The sequence below is a fragment of the Ambystoma mexicanum genome, chromosome 3p, assembly GCF_040938575.1.
Source record: "Ambystoma mexicanum isolate Mex_15411 chromosome 3p, UKY_AmexF1_1, whole genome shotgun sequence".
Taxonomy (NCBI): domain Eukaryota; kingdom Metazoa; phylum Chordata; class Amphibia; order Caudata; family Ambystomatidae; genus Ambystoma; species Ambystoma mexicanum.
Genome location: NC_090925.1, coordinates 1,087,777,078 through 1,087,796,998, shown reverse-complemented (window position 1 = coordinate 1,087,796,998; position 19,921 = coordinate 1,087,777,078).

Below are 19,921 nucleotides of genomic sequence, written 5' to 3'. Positions count from 1 at the left end.
TCAGAGTATCAACACTCCCAAACTGGTAGTCACACATCTATACCTATTTTTCGCTTTTTCTGGACAAAGGCACTATCCGTTCCGTATACGGGGCAATGCCATCTATTTTCGCATAATTTTATTGCGCTTTCACAGCTGCTCTAATAATGACGGATCACGCGCATGCGCATGGTGACGTCATACTAACGAATAGTACATAAATGGCGGCGGAGTTGTAGGTGGAATCGGATTACCTGCCGGTTTCCTGCCCTCTGTCTGCAACGCTGTAGTAAGTTAGGTAAGTTATATTACCTTTTGGGTTCTGCTGAACCCGCTTTTTTCCATTCCATATAGTTTTCCTCACCCTGACTTTCTGTCTTTGGACTTTTATCCATAGTGTTCAAGCCCTTGCACTACTACAAGACCCTCTGCTTACTGATCCGTTTATTTTTTCAATTGATGGTTTCCCCCATCCAGATGAACAATTAAGCATGTAAGTGTATCTCCATGTTTTGACCTGTTTCAGACCTCTAACTCACTTCTGACTGAACTGAGTTTTGTTATGCTCTACTTTTTCAGATAAAGGGTTCCTTGCATACACGAATGACTGGGTTTCCTGTCACAGTCCCCGTCCAGTCCCCCTTTTTTATATAAAACATACAAGGTTAGATTTTTCTCTTTCCCCCTTTTTTTCTTCATGCTTTTGTGACTTATCTGTTTTGTGATCCACATTAACACTATATTATTTATTATCTAAACAATTAATGTCTGTTTTTTCCAGAATATATTAATAAGTATTTACTTGTTGTCAGTTACTCTTCTGTATCCAGCAAATCTCATACATGTTGAATGTTCTAGGGTTTTAATTACTGTACAAAAATCATGGGACCACTTGCTTTGTCGAGTCAGAAAAGACATTTGGTAAAAAGTTTTCACTTGGATTTATACATTATTCTATACTAAATATTGTGCATATTTTTTCCTAGAATCATTGTTTTTGCCCCTGATGAAGAGTGTCTGTTTCACTCGAAACGCGTTGGGCCTACCACAGCTGCACTATCAAGAATAAATAATGAAGATTGTTTCTTGTGACCTTAAACGATTGAATGTTGTCCTTTTTTAAGAATTTGTATTCTTTTCATACCAACACGTCCTTTATTAAGACTTTACTTCATAGAGTTACTTTACTACTCTTTCTATAAATGTTGGTCTGGTCATCCAGATACTAGATAGTGTGCAGGGGACGTAAGTTCCTATGTTGGGAACTTATTTTTGTTCTATTATTAGTGCAACCTAGGTGTCAAGGTTGCCTTTCTCTCCTCTGCACCTCTTACCTCTTTTTACTTAGTTTCCTAACAAACTTGAAACCTACCCCATCTTCTCAAATTTACCACTCCTGTGACTAGGGTGTGCCTATGGGTCCTATTCTCCTCTTTCCTCGCATGGAATAACGCCAAGCAATGGACGATGTCAGAGTTATCCATCCACTGACCCTGGCGGCCAGAGGACATGGATGAGCAACAATGTCAGTGAGAAGTAGAATGAGGGTCTGTTCCAGACAGAAGTTGCAGTTGTTGGCAGTGAAGTTCGTTCCTCATTTGGAGTGTCAATTAACCACTGGTCATGCAAGTGAACACTGGTCATGTTGCACTCTCCTCAGACAAAGTTTAGTTGCATGTGAGCATGGGTAACTCAAATCTGGCCTTGACCAAGTTGACAAAGTGGTTGATGGGGATTTTGGCAACACAAATGCTTTCATGCAGGTTTGGTCAGCAGTAGAAAGCATGATACTTCCACATGTTGCAAGTAAGCATGGCTGTAGTTGAAAAGGGGTTCAACGATGAAACACAGCCCTCCATCCATCTACAGTTAGACCTTCCACTCACATACATGTGTGTAAGGTCACCTTCTCCTCTAATCTGTGGCTTGATGCAGGGCCTAATGTGAACCAACATGATTGCACAGAGCATTGAATGTTAGTCACTTGTGCCCAGATTCAATGTGTGATATATGTGTGGCTGGCCCTATTGTGTCTGTATGTTTTAGAATTCACAAATGCATATTCATCCAGGTAGGTAGGCATCTGAATATTTGTGTCCGACTATGTTCAGTTGAGGATGCAGCAGATGAGGACGCAGCAGATGATGATGAAGAGGAGGAGAAGGATGAGGCACAACCATCCACCAGTGCAGCCCAGTTTGCTGTACTTGGTGAGAATCTCCCTTTGCTGCAGGCCATCATCAGCAGGTCTGCCACCTCTTCCGATGATGCTGCTGGATCTCAAGTGGAGGGCATACTGAGGGCCATGGTAGAGGGTACACCACTGAGTAGTCTGGATGCCATGGATCTCCTTGAGTTCCTTGAGGCTGCTGAATTGGAGGAGGAGATCCAGGAGACCAAGGGCCTGGCACTGGGAAGCCCTGTGTCAATGGTGGCTTCAGTGTCTGCAAGATTGCCTTCGCCTTCATGGAGGCAGCAGTGGAGGCTGGTGTCAATCTGCAGGTTGTAGACCGCCAGCTAATGACAGTTGTAAGGGTGTTGAAGAAGGAAGCTGACACAAAGGTGATATTGTGTTGGCTATAGACTTTTATTCATGTATGAAAAGTCCCTCCCTATCCCTGTTTCTAACATCTTTAACACAACTCCTGGTCCTGTATCAGGGGAATGACTCCCTTCTCCTGGTATAGTTTGGTATGAACTGGATATCCCAGCCCCTTTGATAAGTAGCAATTACCCTTGAGATGGATGGGAATGCAGATTGTATTCATACATCAATAATCAAAATGACTCAGGTAGTTTGGCAAAAGGAAATCTGTTTTAATGTCAATTATCTAAAACAGGGAGCACAACTAACATCAGCACTCGCTTGATCCTCTTATTCAACGAATCTTACGAAAAAACAGAAGTTATATTCAGCAAAATTACCATCAGTGGCGTGTTGACCTGCGTCATTACCAACGTCATCCTTTGTGGCAAACTAATAAAATCTATTGAGGGAAGTGATAGGCTCTAAGTGAATATCTAAGTATAAGTTCCATATCAGTATTGAACAGTGAAGGAAAGTGATAGGGTACTTAACATCAGATGGGGCAACTAAACCCTCACCTTTAAATGGCCACTATGAACGTCACTAAATACACAACGTCCCATTGGCTACACAAACTATAGAATCTATAATTACGCAGTCCTCTACAATTGGTTGGCTTATAACCCCCGTCAGTACTTTTTCACCTATGTCTAGCAGCTTGCAGACTGAACATCCAGGTGCGGGTGAGCTCTTATTAACCCTAGCTTCCTACCAATTAGCAATTCCTCTGACGTATTTTGTTTTCATCAAGCCTTCTGAACAGGAGTTTCTGTTCTTTCACACAAATTGTATCCAATGTCAGTTCACTCCAGTTGGATAAGACCAGGGCACTTTGGCTTATCCAACTCTTTCTGCTGAGATTCATTTTGTAATTCAATTTGCTTTTTAACTCGACATACTGAAATGAGGCATTCTTGCTAATGTCCAGCACTGCCTATAATGCGTAGTGGAAACATCCATCCTTTACTCATCCATATCCATATATATATATATATATATATATATATATATATATATGTATATATATATATATATATATATATTAGCACTTGCCACAATCTATTTACTATGAAGCTAGCCTCAAGATTTCTTTGTCTGCTTGCATTTCTTTTGTATCTGTATACGTATAAACTAGCATAATATCTTCACCTGGTTCTATGGCATAAGCTTTTTCACCTTTATCCCAAGATGTCCCTTATCCTTGATACTTTCTTGATGCCTTATAGAATATCTGCATTCTCTGGTCTCTGCATCGCTTCTACAGACGTCATCTCGATTCTGTGTGATGTTGCCATTCATCTTTGCCATGCATCTGCTCGGCTTTTTCAGGAATCTCATTCAAATGGCCTTCATATTTTCTCGTAAGCAGGTATGGTTTTCTCAATGGGTACCTTGCCTCCCAGATCTTCTTAGGTATTTGTTCTTTCACTGGTACTGCACAGAGTCCATACTCTGCTCTTTCTCTGTTCAACTGCTCTGTGTATGTCTCATACTCTGGTTTCCAACAGACAGGTAATATGGGTGGGGCGGTTGTTGTAGGAGTACTTTGCTCCTCCTCTACACTACCCCCCCGTGGGTGATTGACTGACCACTTTCTCATCATCCTTTACATCCAGGCACCCTCCTCTGAAAAAGAGCTTTGAGGGACCCATATCTCTATGACTCCTTTCAGGCATCCTGCTGATTTCACATGCTCATCCTTACTTCATGTCATGAGCATGCATTTTCCACTAGGACTGCAATAGATCCATCTTCCCACATACTTTTTATGGTTTTTTGGATAGAGGAACTTCGTTCCCTCAGGTGCATGAATACTGGCCTTCATAAAGTCTGTGATTTCTTCATCTGTCAGGTCTCTAGCTTTCCATCCTGGCTCAACATCGATCATGATCTTCATCCCTTTGGCTTTCTTTGCTGTCTTCTTGTACTGTGAGATTATTATCTTGATCACACAGAATCCAAGCAACACCCACACTATCAGGGGTCCAAGAAACGTGCCACCAACAAACAGGAGTGGCAGCGGATACCAGGATTATCTCAGTACTATGATCTGGCCTGGATAGAACCAATATATTTGTTTTAACATCAAAGATAATAGTACTAGTGTTTCTGTGTGGGGAGCTCTGACATAGTTCACACATCTAGAAAGTCATTATCTCATCATAACACAGAATAATAATAAAAAGAAACGTGTCTTTATGTAACCTATCAATGAGATGAAAGGCAATAAATTCAAATCAATAGACACTATCAAATAATTCAAATGTTTTATTCATATATAGAAAAAACATTATAAAAGACTGATCTCAAATTCTAAAAATCATCACGTGAGTCAATATCAGTACACTTATAAACTAGTTTGAAAAATCAATAGCTCAACTGGTATCACACAACATTCTCATCTTTTCCCACAACAAACCATACGCCAGACATACCTCATTCATACTCAATCAAACAATTCATTATTTCATTCAATTATGACATCTAAATCACCAATCTAAAACAACATACTAAAATACAACAATACAACCTCAGTTCATTACAAATATGAACAGTAAGATTTTCACAACTGAGTCGCTGTTAATTATACGGTCTAATACAAAAAATGCTCAATACAATCTTTATCAGTGCTGTCACAAACGGCTGCAAATTCCCCAACCCGACATGGTTCTTTCTGTGAAACTATTATTCAACAGAAATTCTTCAGGGGCATGTAGATTCAGTCCCTCTGTATTTCTTACAGGAGATCTAGCAGTCGACATGTGTTTCAGTTGGTTTTAAACAGTGCACAACAACTCTCGCCCTTCAGTTGTTCCAACCTTCGTCAGGACTGAGGCAAATTACCCACTGTGTATTGCCTCGCAGATGAATGGGGTCAGCAACGTAATATCCACTGGACAACTGTTGGAGGGGTGTACAAATATTCTGGGCAATGTGCCGCATATACTCTGACAAAGATACAGCAATTTTTCTCTTTCTTTTTCTTGCATCAAATGATTCTCATTATCATATTCAAATGTTCATTTCATGGGTTTAGAGTTGAGGATCGTCATTTTGTTAATAGATCTCCTTGCACAGATTTTAAAAGTCGCAGGTTCAATATAATATTCTTTTGGAATACTTCTTAGTATGTCAGAGACCTCATGGATGAGTCCACAGCATACGTTTGTTAGTTTAATGATTACTCGCTGTTGTCAGTTTCATGGTTCCTCACGCAAACATTTCCGTTTTGGACGCCGGCAGTCGCGGTAGCGTGAAGTCCTGCACAAGTAACTGCTGAAACTTGAACATGTCTGCCATCCATCGTGGAACCGAAGAAAATAGCAATCTAAACCAGCTATCATCAGCAATGTCTTCCACTTCGTCCATCATCTGGCCATGGAGTTTCGTCAGCATGTCTATGGCCTCTGTCAAGGTTCCATTCTATTCATCATGAGAAGGTATAAATGTGCAACATGATTCTCCAATTTTTGCACAAACACCTCCATCCGTAGCTGTGATCATGTCCAAGACGTATCTATTCTGGAGAGTCATCAGTCTTATGGCTGTCATCTCTTCTCTGATTGCATTGAAACCCTTTATTGTAGTGTTAATTGCCTGCAGCAATTGCCACCTGGTTATCTGTAACCACTTGGTGTTTGCCCCAATCTGGATTCTTGGCATTAAGATCAACGTGAACACTGAAGAATTCTGGCTAAATAGTCTGTGCCCATATGGGATAGAGTCAAAAACCTCTATTGATTTGGCTGAGAAATAGTTCTCTCTCTTCATCCTCTTCATCAGCTCCATAGATCTCTTCTTCCTCAGGTGAGCATCTGTTTTTGGAAAACTGTCAAGATTCCGATCACTTTTTGGAATCACTAATGCTGGAACATGGACATTCACCAGTGTGCATATTCCTCCCCAGTATTTAGGTAACTTCTTGTATGCCTTGGATCCACAAGCCCAATAGTGATCCATAATTACTGCTGTCCCAATGTTCATTCCTGGTGCTTCAAATATTCGACCACATTTCTGGTTCTCTCCCATTTTGTTTGTTCTATTATTTCTGAAAGACAGCTTTGCACTCTCTAAAGGCACGATCTGCAAGGGCCCTCCTTTGTCTTCGACCCATGTCAGTAGCCTTGCAAGTTTCGGACATAAAGGTTTACACAACATTTGTGCATTTTCAATCGTTGGCTGGTCGTGACCCATTATTACCCAGATCACCACACCTCCTTCCCAGCCAGGTGATAGGACAGTACCCTAAATCTGCAACTGGCCCCTGTTCTTCCATCTACGACTGTCTTCTACAGACTTTCCTGGAACTTTCAGTCTTTTATTCACTTCTAATCTGATTCCAGTTCCTTTTACTTCAGGCTTCTCATATCTGATCACATGATTCCTAATCTGGGCTTTGTTCCTTGTACTTTTGTCTTGAATATAGTCATCTTCATCTGGATCTGTCCATTCAGTTGCCCATTTGAGAGAGGCTGTTCGACCCATGAACTGGCCTCTTGTACTAAAGAATGCTAAATGCACTATGCAGTGTGAAGTTAGGACATCTATTTCAATAGCTATGAAGATTTTTGACTTCCCCATGCTGTATGGCAGGAGTGCACATACAAAGCGTTCCTCCTTTGAAGTACTTCTCCCAACTTCCTTCATATGTTGATACCATATGTTATTTCCCAAGTGTGCCGTGCTGTCCAGGTAATTATTTAATTCATAATTATCTCCCTGGGTTCTTCCTTTAGGGTTCATTCTTTTCACGTGAGCTTCTATAATCATATCATGCAGTGTACCAGCATAGCCTCTTGCAGCTGGCCTTATTAGAGGAACATCCATCAGTGCTCCCTGTACAGGAGAATTTTCAGCAAGTTTCATCCTCTCAACATACCCTTTAAGCATAAAAATCTCTTGCAAAATCTCCATGTCTTTTGGGGATTATCTTTGGGTCATTTAATACAGGACCAGGTGTATTTCCATGCATTACTGGTGTAGGGCCACCCTCTAACAACCCTGTGTCTTGCCTGTCTTGCCAACCCTGTCTCTGGCATCCAAGAAGAGTTTCTAAGACACCTTTTGTATGTGAATGATTAGTTATGGCACTTATCTCAGGCTTAGGCAATTTGTCATCTTTCTTTGGGACAGGAATGACTACATAGGGTCTGGGACGCCTAGTGGTTGCCACGTTTACATTTTCCTTCTGCTCAGGAGCATGCACAGGAGTCTTAGCTCCATTTGCACCAATGTAGAACATTGTGCATACAATCAGTGAAAGCAGTACGATTATGAATACAATGCAAGTGACACAATGGTAAGTTACTTTACAACATCTACTTCGTGGACATTGTGGATGTCTCTCTGTGTTAGGCATGATTATGCTACTATTGATTCTGCCCATCTTTATTGCCTAAGGAAGGAAAAACTCAAACTTTAATACATCAGCATTATGAACTGCTTCTGGAAGCTGCTGCCTTGACTTAGCAATTCATCCTCAAACAGCTATCCGCTTACTGGAGGATAAGAATACATTCTTTTACGGTATTTCTTGAACCAGTCTTTGACCAGCCGAAATGTAGATGCCTCTCCAGTAAGAAAAAAACAAACTCAGTAAGTCTAAATAAGCTCAATGACATATATCATCTCCCAGTCTATGCCTCGAATCTGCTTCAGCCCAGATGATTAGGTTGAATTTCTTTCAGCATGAAACAATAGTCTTTCTTTATCAGCAACATCTTGATCTTTCCCTCGAAGGAAAGTTTTACACCGATCTGTGATTTCGCTTGGAATATATGCTCACTTGGATTACAATGCCTTCCAAGATCACATTCAAGTGTGCAATGTTTATGGGGTCCCTTAGAAAAGGGAACACATCAGCGTGCCTTCCAACAAGATGTGGGTATTCCTCAATCAGATGAAAGAACACCACACTGACTAGTCTATGAGCTGCATCAGTTGGTAGGGGCATTTGTGCTCTCCTCACTGTACTCAGGTAATTGCTAAATATGTTAATTGATAACTATAAGCAATCTTCTTATAACTTGGCCATTCTTAGGATCTTGTAAGAAAGCAGGAATGCAATTAGTTCTCCCCACCAGCAAAGGGAAGAGCGCAACACCAACTCAAAATAAGTAAAAACCTGCCCAGAAAGGTAATCACTGGGTAACACTATAGGTAAATCCAAACAGGAACTCAGTGTGAAATGAATCAGGGTACTGCACCCTCTTCCAATTGCTGTAACAAGGATCAGACTCTAGCATAATCCTCTTTTTATCAATGCTTAAGCATGCCTCAGTCCAAAGTTTTTTAACAAGCTTCTCTGTGGCTTTAAGAACAAAGAATTTTTCCTCAACCCTGTAAGGACTGAACAGAGTATTCGAAACAAGCCACAGTCCAATGAACTGTTTTTCTTTAGTTGACAGCTCCTGCGTCCTTCTTCCTCGACATAGAACTTGTCTGCACGTGCTGTGGTTCTTCCCCGATGCTTATACTTGCTTCCTGTAAGGGTGTGAGCAGAGGGGTTTCACCAGCAAAGATCTTTACTTTGCCTAAGAAAGTCCAAGCACTCCTGCCCTGCACTTTGACAGGAGACGAAGTGACGTCTTCCACGAAGAACGGACCGTTAAAGCAGGGTTCGTCCCACTTCTTCCTTGTATGATTGTGGATTAAGACGGCATCGCCGGGGAAAAGTTGGGGAACACATAATTCTTGAGATTCACTTGTTGAAGCATTTCCTTCTGTGTTCTGTACTGCCCTACACCCATGTTTCTGCAGCTGTCCTGAAATAACAGAGATACTTGAAGTCATACAGTTCAAATAGTCATGTAATTCCATTCCTTGCAAATATGCAGTTGGCTGAGTATCACTTCTAACTCTAGATGGAGGCATTGAGGGTGTCCTCATTCGTCTCCCCACCACTATCTTGTGGGGCATGAGTTGGTGGTCAGAACTCGGTTGGTTCCTTAAAGCATATAATGCCAGTAGTAGGCAATGCAACCACCCTTTCTTCAAGGTAAGCTTCAATTTGGCTATTCTTTCCTTGAGCAGGCTGTTGAGCCTCAAACAGCTCCAATTTCCTTGTGGATGATAAGCCGAACAAACATGTGTTTTATAGCAAGCAACAAGCTGATCTGTTCAAATGTTTGATTCACAAAATGTGGGCCATTGTCTGACCTCATTACTTCACATACTCCCCATCTAGGAAATACTTCCCGCACTAAACATTTAGCTGCACAAGTGGAATCTGGGTGTGCACAGGGACCTGATTCAATCCACCTGGAAAAGGGACACACTACTACAATCAGGTATCTATATCCATTCATACGTGTATCATGTCGACATAGTCAATATGCAAATTCTGAAAAGGGCCATTAGGTCTCGCAATAACTCCCATAACTGTGCGCATTGTATGCCTAGCCATTAATTTTTCGCACACAAGACAATTCACTACATAAAATGCAACATGCTCTGATAGATTTGGTGCAAACCAATCCTCAGCAATAGTTGCAGCGAGATTCTCCCTCATTGTGTGCGCGGGGTGATGTAGCTCTTCCAGCACTACCCTTACTAAGGCTACAGGCATCACCGGTTTACCAGTGCTGTTGTGTCGCCACAGTGCTTCAGAGGGGTTTAAAGAACACCCTCTTTGTGTCCAAAAATGTGTTTCCTCTTGAGGTGCTTCCTCTTGGACCTCTACCAACTACATTTTTGACAGGTTATTATAACTTTCAGATACATTCATCATAACTATTTTTTCATTTACATTAGGAGTTTGAACATTCATCATTTCTTTATCTGTATTTGCTTTGTGCTTGGCCTCAATGTCTGCTGCTTGATTGCCACGTGAGATAAAATCTGCCCTTTTAGTGTGAGCTGCGCACTTGATGACTGCGATGCTTGCTGGGAGTTGTAGTGCTTTAATAAGCCTGTTCAATAAGGCGGCATGCTGTCCTGGCGTGCCATCCACTTAGAGGTAGCCCTTCCTTTTCTAACATGCTAACCCTGCGTGCACCGTCGATGTCACATAGGCAGAGTCACTGTACACTGTTACATCCTGGTCTGCGTGATCCTCGAGCGTGCGTATGAATGCCAATAATTCAGCAGCCTGTGCTGAATAAAGACGGCAATAAAGTTCTTTTAAGCACTCAAAATTCCCCATTAGTCGTGTGCTTTATCACAGCGGCACCTGTATATCTCTGTCCATTATTTTGATCGATCCTTGAAGAACCATCAATGAAAACAATCTCTCCTCCTACTAATGTGTTCTCTTTTATTCTAGGGATTTCATCATAGAACTCTTCATAATTTGCGCACCCGTGTTCAGGCTCTCCTTCTATTATTGGCTCAGCTATAAACATGGCAGTATTCACTATTTTACATCAGACTATTTTTATTGCTGGATTCAATATGACTACCTCATAGGCAGAAGCCCTTTGAGATGTCAATATGACCTTTGGTTTCTTCAAAATAGCAAATGATGTGTGCTCAGCGAATAACATCATGGAACATCCCAACAATATGCTTGCAGCCTTCTCTATGGTGAATGCGGCGGCTGCTAAACTTTGTCCGCACGGAAAATGACCTCTCATTACTGGGTCTAAGATTCCACTGAAATATGCAAGGAGCTTGTACCCCAGAGTGGTTCTCTGTGTGAGTACTGCTATCATAACATTGCCATCAGATCAGTCTGTGAGAACAAAATGATTTCCCCAGTATAACTAGGAATCCCTAAACCTGGAACTGTGCAAATAGCGTTTTTTCTATTCATCAAACCCTTCTTCCATTTCCTCAGTCCAAAACATTTTTTCATGCGTTGCCTGTGCTTTCTTTAAGGCCTTCAACAAAGGTCTTATATACGAGCTGTAGTCAAAGACCCATGCCCTGATGTAATTACATAATCCCAACAATTGCTGCATGTGTTTTATCGTAAGTGGCTTTGCAGTTTTCAAAATAGCCTCAGCTCTTTCAGGGGTAACCTTCTTTCTTTCATGTGAAATCAATGGGTCGATGTATAGCACTTCTTGTTGACAATATTGTAACTTTTCTTTGTCAACTTTATACCCTTTGTTAGTGAGTATAATCATCAGCTGAACATAATCGCGTCTGTACTTTTCCTCTGAGCTGCTGCAAACTAAAATGTCATCTACGTATTGCAGCAGAACACTTTCTAAAGCGATAATGCTTAAGTCCATCTGAAGGACTCTATTGAAAATCGATGGGGACTCAAAATACCCTTGTGGTAAATGAGTACTTTTCAGACGTGTTTGTCTAAAGGTAAATGACATCATATCCTGCAAGTCTTTGTGTAATGGGATTGAGAAAAACACATTTTTTAAGTCAATCACTGAGAAACATCGTGCTTCAACAGGTATATTACATAAGATTGCAGACGGGTTAGGAACTAGAGGGAACTCTGCTTCTACAATCTGATTTATCGGCCTAAGATCTTGAATTAGTCTCCAAGACCCCCTTTCCCTTTTTTCACATGATAGATTTCAGTGTCACTGGGTGACCCTGACGTCACTAGAATACTCTGATCCATCATGGTGGAATTTGTCTTAAAAATACCTTCATCTGCCCCCCCCCCCCCCCCCGAGGCATATATACTGTCGTGCTCGAGGTAAAATTGCTCCTGGTTTCAATTTAATCTTCACTTCTCTAACCCCCTTCAGTAGGCCTACGTCATAGGGGCCGGTGGTCCATAATGAAACTGCTACTTTTGCCATGTCTTCATCAAAATACTCAGGGCGCCTTTGTGCTATCATTATCTTCTGAGGAACTTCTCTTTTAATTGCTCTCACCCAGTAAGTGAGGTCTATGTTCTATGATAATCTATGTTAGATTACTTTGTCATCAGATGGATGATCTCCAAACAGATCTTCATCAGTGACGTCAGTCAATCTGTAACCCTCCCCAATGGTGATTACTGCGCACCATTGTCTACCTTCATCATCATTTCCATCAAGCAAAACCATTTCTCCTCGCACTATGGCTGTTTGTAGCTTTAAGGGAAAGACATGTCCCTCTTCTTCAAGCATAGGTATTCTTGGTCTGAACAAAAATTAATCGGGTGTTCTCTTTGCTCTGCCTGCTAGGCCTGGTAGCCATGACAACAGAGTGCGTACTCCATAATGAAAAACCTCTGGTTCTAACAGCATAGCTCTCGGAAGCTATCTGTTCTGAAAAAGCCATAATAATTTCACATACGTTTAAATAATGAATTCCGTGTGTTGATCACACTATGCCTTCATCAGTAAATGAAATGGTCATATTCAACTTTACCATTAAATCTCATCCCAATATATTAAAAGGTGTTTGCCTCGAATATAGCAATGGCACCTTCATGTCACATTCTCCTATGGAGACTGGTAAGTCTTCAGTGGAAGGAACTCTACTTGTAGCACCTGTGAATCGCTGAGTATTCATGGCATTGCCAGACATTGAAAATGTTCCCTGTTGTATAAATGAGCGTATTGCACCCGTGTCTACTAGAAACGAAAACGTTTGTCTCCTATACTGACGTCTACCCTTGGTTCCTCATGAGGATTCGGCGTCATGGATAGTATTGAACACATCAGGTCTCCCAGCGAGCTGTCTTATTGTGGTTACATCCTCATTCCATCACTTATAAAGTGTCACCCACTACCCTAGGAGTCATTAACTGTCCTGTGCTTGTGTGTTGCTGAAGCTGCAGAGGTGACTGCTGCGACTGTCCTTGTGGCAGATTAACTGCTACCTGCTGTGGTTGCAAGCCTTGCTGCACTCTTGGCGCTTGCTGCTGCATCTTTGATTCTGAGCAAATCCATCTCCATTCTGCTGCGAATATGCAGGTGGATTTGACATCCCGTCTCTCAAAAACTGCCCATTTTGCACTAACCCAGTGTCAATGGTTCTGACGCCCTAGGTATCGGTGCGTTTAAATCCAACCATCTTACTTCCTTATCCATAGGAAAGCATCCCTGAGGACCACATGCGTCATCTCTCTCTTCCCCATGGAAGGTTTCCCTGTCTTCGTCTGACATTTCTTGTTCCCAACTCGTGCAACTTCTCTCTTTGTCATCTCTGTTTAGAGTTAGTCTATCTAGAAACAGCTCCTTATGCTTCGTACTACATGAGGCTTCCTCTGTGTCATACAACTGAGTGCTCTCAAGTCGATCATTTTTTTCCCTCCCCCTTAGCTCTTTCTGAGCTCGCATTTCATGGTACACTTTATCGATCGCTTCTCCAATGTTCCTAGAGTTAAACTCGTCTTCTAGATTTGCTCTAGACGGGTCTGGTAATGACTCATATTCTGGAAATAATTCCTCTGTATCCTCCCATGCTACTAGTGGATTAGGATCTCTTACTTCCTTTTCCAGGTGATCAAGATTGTGTACTCTCGGCCTTCTTTTGAGTTCCATATCATCATCAAATTCTCTTCGCTTTCTCGCTTCCTCTCTCACTCTGTCTTCCTCTTTTTTCTTCATATACCTTTTCTCATTTGGCCTTTGTATCTCCTCATCCCTTCTTTTCTGTATTCTTTTTTCTCTTATCTTTTGCTCTTCTTCTATTCTTTTTCTTTCTAGTCTTTCCTGCTCATCAATTGTTTTTTGTCTATTATCACGTTTCCTTTGCTCTCTCTTGTTTTTTCACTTGCTCATCTTGATATAACTGCTCTCGCCTCTGTCTATCTTTCCTTTTTACCATGTTTATCTTGCGCGTCTTTGTCTTACGTCCTTGTTGCTTTTACATCGAGTTTAAGCAAAATCTGACCACGCATCCATTTGTTCTGTAAGTGCACTATCTCATCAGCTTCATCTCTTTCTCCTTTCTATCTCTTCATTTCTCTTCCTATATCTAAAGACATACTCGCTTAATCGCTTCTTTCCTTATCGCGTCTCTCCTTGTCTCTCGGGACCTTAGAGATTACATCTTTCTCAATATTTTTCTCTGGGCTCTCGTCACTACTTTGCGTAGGTGACTCATATGCTGGATTGATATGCCCTGCCACTGCTTTAAGCTCCCTCAATGGGTATAACCCACAATCTTTCTTATTCTCGTCTTTTACTTCAAACGGGGCGGATGGAGCAGAGGGCTCTTCACCCCCCTATTTTCATACATTAAGTATCCACTCTATAGGAGGCGGCTCATCTCGCTCCACCTCGTACTTTTTCCAAAGCTCTAAGCTCACTAGGCGCTTGTCTAGCTTCTTCCCAGTATATGCTGCATCAAATATGTCGTCATATGCTGCAGCACTGCCTTCGATAGCGACCCTCCTTACGGACACGGCATAAACACTTTGTCTGCAGTTCCTTTAACCCATTCTGCACTATACAGTCTAGGTTTGGGTGCATGTTTCGGCAATTGCTTGCAGAGGTGCACAAGTGGAGTAACATCCTCCACTCTTAACTTGTTAACGCTTGCTTGCTTTAATTACAGATTTATAAGTATATTTCAGGAAAACAACACTATATGAGCGAGCACCAACCGTTGCAAGCTCCAATCCCTTTGGTCACAGTTTTTACATTGCTAAAAAAACAACCACCAAATATAATAAAAGCAATCAATTTCTTTTTCAACTTCGCGCTTCTCTTTTTTCTTCAATTATGACATAATCATCAATACATAAATACATAAAGTGAACGGACAAACAGAAATACTCAACCAGTTACATATATCTATCTACACAGCCCTTCTCTGGGATCTGTCTCGCCCTCTGAAAAGGCTTCTCACGGAACTTGAATCAATCTCTTTAGGACCATCTTAGATCAGACCCGTTTTCTACGTCAACCGTTACAGGACTCTCGATTAAGATTTCTTCTGATGTTCTTTAAAACTTAGGTATAGGGAATATCCTCTTTATCGCAGCCTCTCTCACGATTCGTATTGCTCGGCCAAACTCAAGTCAATATCTATTCAACTTTTTAACACTCTTATTCTCACATTATGTTTATCCCGCATCCCTCTGTTACTCTCTTTTCCCCTTATCACTTCCCTTTATTTACACGCATGCATCAATTTGCCACTCTCCTCAGTGTCTACTCACTCATTCACATGTTCGTCTTCTGATTCTCGGAATCGCACGCCTCTTTTACAGCCTCTTCAAACTGTCATCCGATCAGCTTCTCGTAGATATGGGAGGGGATTCTCTGAAAACTAGGGGACCCGTCACACCCGCCTTGCAAGGTCTTGATATTTACACTAACCACTATCTACGGGGAGTTTCACGTCTTGTCAGCCGAATGGCAAAAGTCGTGCGATATTTCCGGGACTCTAAAGTTTGCTAATGTCAATGGATTTTTTAATAAACCATCCTCTCTCTGCTACCAAATGAACTGGATATCCCAGCTCCTTTGATGAGTAGCAATTACCCTTGAGATGGATGGGGGTGCAGATTTTATTCATACATCAATAATCGAAACAAATCAGTTAGTTTGGCAAAAGAAAATCTGTTTTAATGTTAATTATCTAAAACAGGGAGTACAACGAACATCAGCACTCGCTCGATCCTCTTACTCAACAAATCTTTAAAAAAACTGAGGCTATGTTAAGCAAAATCATCATCAGTGGCGTGTTGAACGTCATCCTCTGTGGCAAACTACAAAAATCTATTGAGGGAAGTGATAGGCTGTAAGTGAATATCCTACTATAAGTTCCATTTCAGTATAGAACAGTGAAGGAAAGTGATAGGGTACTTATCAGGTGGGGCAACTAAGCCCACCCCTTAAAATGCCCACTATGAACGTCACTTAATACATGACGTCCCATTGGCTACACAAACTATAGGACCCTTCATTACGCGATCCTCTACAATTGGTTGGCTTCCATCAGTACTTTTCCACCTACATCTAGCAGCTTTCAGACTGAACATCCAGGTTTGGGTGAGCTCATCTTAACACTACCTTCCCACCAATTAGCAAATCAATCCATCATCACCTCAATGGTCCAGTGTCAATTAGGGCTTTGAAGCATGGCCTTGAGTTTGTACTGAGCTGTGAGAAATTAAAAGGAGTGTGGGCACACTTTGCCTCATGCGTAGGTGTGACCGCCTCGTTCTTCCAACTTCATTCTTCCACGTGACTGGAGATCATGGAATCGAGCCATTTAGTGTATTCAAATACTATTTTCTGATAGTCCACTGACGTCATTTGTTTTGATCAAGCCTTCTGAACAGGAGTTTCTGTTCTTTCACACAAATTGTATCCAATGTCAGTTCACTCCAGTTTGATAAGACCTTGGCTTCTTTGGCTCATCCAACTCCTTCTGCTGAGATTCATTTTGTAATTCAATTTGCTTTTTAACTGCGACACACTGTAATTAGGCCTTCTTGCTAATGTCCAGCACTGATTATAATGCGTAGTGGGAAAAATCCATCCTTTACTCGTCCATATGCATCTATATATATATATATATATATATATATATATATATATATATATACACACACACACACATATATGGCGCTTGCCGCAATCTATTTACTATAAAGCTAGCCTCAAGATTACTTCATCTGCTTACATTTCTTTTGCATCTGTACACGTATAAACTAGCTTAATACCTTCATCTCGTTCTATGGCATAAGCTTTTTCACCTTGATCCCCAGATGTCACTTATCCTTGATACTTTCTTGATGCCTTATAGAATGTCTGCATTCTCTGCATCTCTTCTACAGACGTCAACTCAATTCTGTGTGATGTCACCATTCATCTTTGTCTTTTATCTGCTCTGTTTTTTCAGGAATCTCATTCAAAAGGCCATCATATTTTCTTATATGCAGGTATGGTTTTCTCAATGGGTACCTTGCCTCCCAGATCTTCTTAGGTATTGATACTTTCACTGGTACTGCACAGAGTCCATACTCTGCTCTTTGTCTGTTCAACTACCCCGTGTATGTCTCATACTCTGGTTTTCAACAGACAGGTAATATGGGTGGGCAGTTGGAGTAGGGGTACTTGGCTCCTCCTCTACATGTACAGTTCACAAAAAGGCCTGGGGAAATGACTCCCTTCCCCTAGTGTCTTTATCTCAACTCCTGGTTCTGTATCAGGAGAATGACTCCCTTCTGGTATGGTTTTCCACAGTTCATTCTTACTGCTTTCAGCTTCATTGATACTTTGCAATTCTGGTTTGTTGTAAGCAAAGTCCCAAATCTTGTTGGGGTCCCAGACCCTGCCTTAGTGGTCAGTGGTTTTCTCTCTCCCATTGTGATGATGAATATTTTCTCTTATGCTCTCAGTATATGTTTTCTGGTCACAGACACTTTTCTGATGGCCATTTTTTCTCTTTCCCACTTCCTTCCCCAAGACGGTAACAGCTGATTGTCTGTGGTCAGGTTTCTGCATGCTCATGTATGCCTCAAATCTCCTTCTCTGAAGTTCCTTTCCACGCTCTAGGCAGAAATTGGGGATGTATTGAATAACCTTTACTTCCGCTATCTAAGTTAGCCCAAACTTAACTCCCTTGAATAATGGTAGGTATTTCATAGTTGTTCGGATATCCTGAGAAGAAGTAGTTGCATTTGCCCCTTTATCTTCTTTCCTCAGGAAGAGGATTACCTAAGTTCTTTTCACCATACGTTGACATTATGGGGAAGGTTGAGGCACAAAGGATACTTGAATAGGATAGCCCGGAATGTTCCTCCTTGATCTCCTCAATCTTTTTAGGTCATTGTGCAGCTAAATTCAGGGGTAATGTCTTGAGGGGTTCCCATATTCTGCACATGAATGTCTGGTCCTGGGTAGGAGATGGTACTAGAGAGGATATAATGTGACCATCTTTACTTCCTACGAGAGCGTCCACAGAGAGTCGACTATTCCTGGGTCTTTCTGGTGATATTATTTCCCCAGTTTGTTTAGAAGCACCCAACTTCTTTAAATTATGAAGGGTGTTTAACAGAGTAGCTTGTTCTCCTTTCTCTTCTGGTTCCACCTGGAAACTATTCCGGCGGGAAACCCTTGAAGATGGGTATTCAAGAGTATCCGATTTGTCTGTGGGAACAGAAGGGTCTGGCACTTTTCCCCACAAAACTGGAAATTGTTTTTGGACACACAGGGTGGTAATAACGGACAGCTGAGAAGCTTCCACAGAGTCGGCCAGTATCTTTGTGATATTTTGGATGGATGGGGAGGCCGGCAGCATATGGTCCCATTCTTGCTACTCTGACCCAATTCCCTACCTGAACTGCATACAGGTGCATCAATGAAGGATAAGTGGTGGTGATGTAGGGCTATGGTTGCCATGGTTTTCTACGTTCGGAGTCATAACATGGAATTCTTCTGCTTCTTCCTGTAGTTTGGATGTTTCAGAGCTCTTTCCACAAAGTATGATATTTTCATCTCTATCCTCCTCCTGTTTTCTTTTTTATAGGAACCCCACTCTGTTGGGGTGACAGATAGGTTGAAAATTTGAGAGTCTTATGATTTTTGTCCTTTCTTGGGTTAGAGATCTCCCAGAGCTCTGGGAATTGAACTAACCTCTTTTCCTCAAAAGAGTTACCTCTCCTGTTTGACGTATGTAATGGAAGGGGATCAACTCTGCATAAGAATGAGCTAGAAACATTTTCCGTTTTTTTCCAGATATAGATTTCTCTGGGTCGGTGATGGTTTACTCTTTCTTCTGTCATTGTGTGCTTTCACTGAAAATCTCATAGACCAAATATCCCACTAAGTCTATCCTCAGAATCTTAATAGGGTTTATAGAGAAATTCAAAAGAATGACTTTGAGGTTTTTGTCACACAACAAGAGGGGTTGTGCTCTAAACCCGTTCTTCTGGCAAGGTTTTCCAGGAGGGTTTTACATATGTGACTAAACAGATAGAGACATTGATCTGAAGGTGTAAGTAGAGTATCGCTTTCTCTCTCGCAGGGATACGATAATCACAAGGACTCTGAAGTTCATAACTATTTTGCTGGACTTCCTTCCTAACCAGGATGATGGATTTGGAGGTAAGGGAAGTGACGGTGAGTCCCAACCTAGTACCGCTTCTGTGTGGGCAATCACTGGTTTCAACCCCAAGGTACTCAGGGTTTTCGATAGTGGAACTGGAGGTTCTACTGTTCATCTTAGTGATTTTATTTTGTGGGTTACCCAATCTGTGTCAGGTGAGTCAGATCCCACTTCTAACACGAAATGTAAGGGTGTCGACGAAGGAAGCGGACCCAAAGGTGGCATGATGTTGGTTATAGATGTTTGTTCGTGTATACAAATTCCCTCGTTATCCCTAACTTTAAGAGAGGTTTCCCTGCTTCAAAATGAATACTAAAAGAGTCTGTCAGAAGGTCTGTCAAATTATTCTCCACCATCCTGTGTCACAACCCCTTCCTATCCCACACGACAACTAAAGAACGTACAGAAAGTTCCTTCCTCAGGAGAATGGCTCCCTTCTCCAGTTTC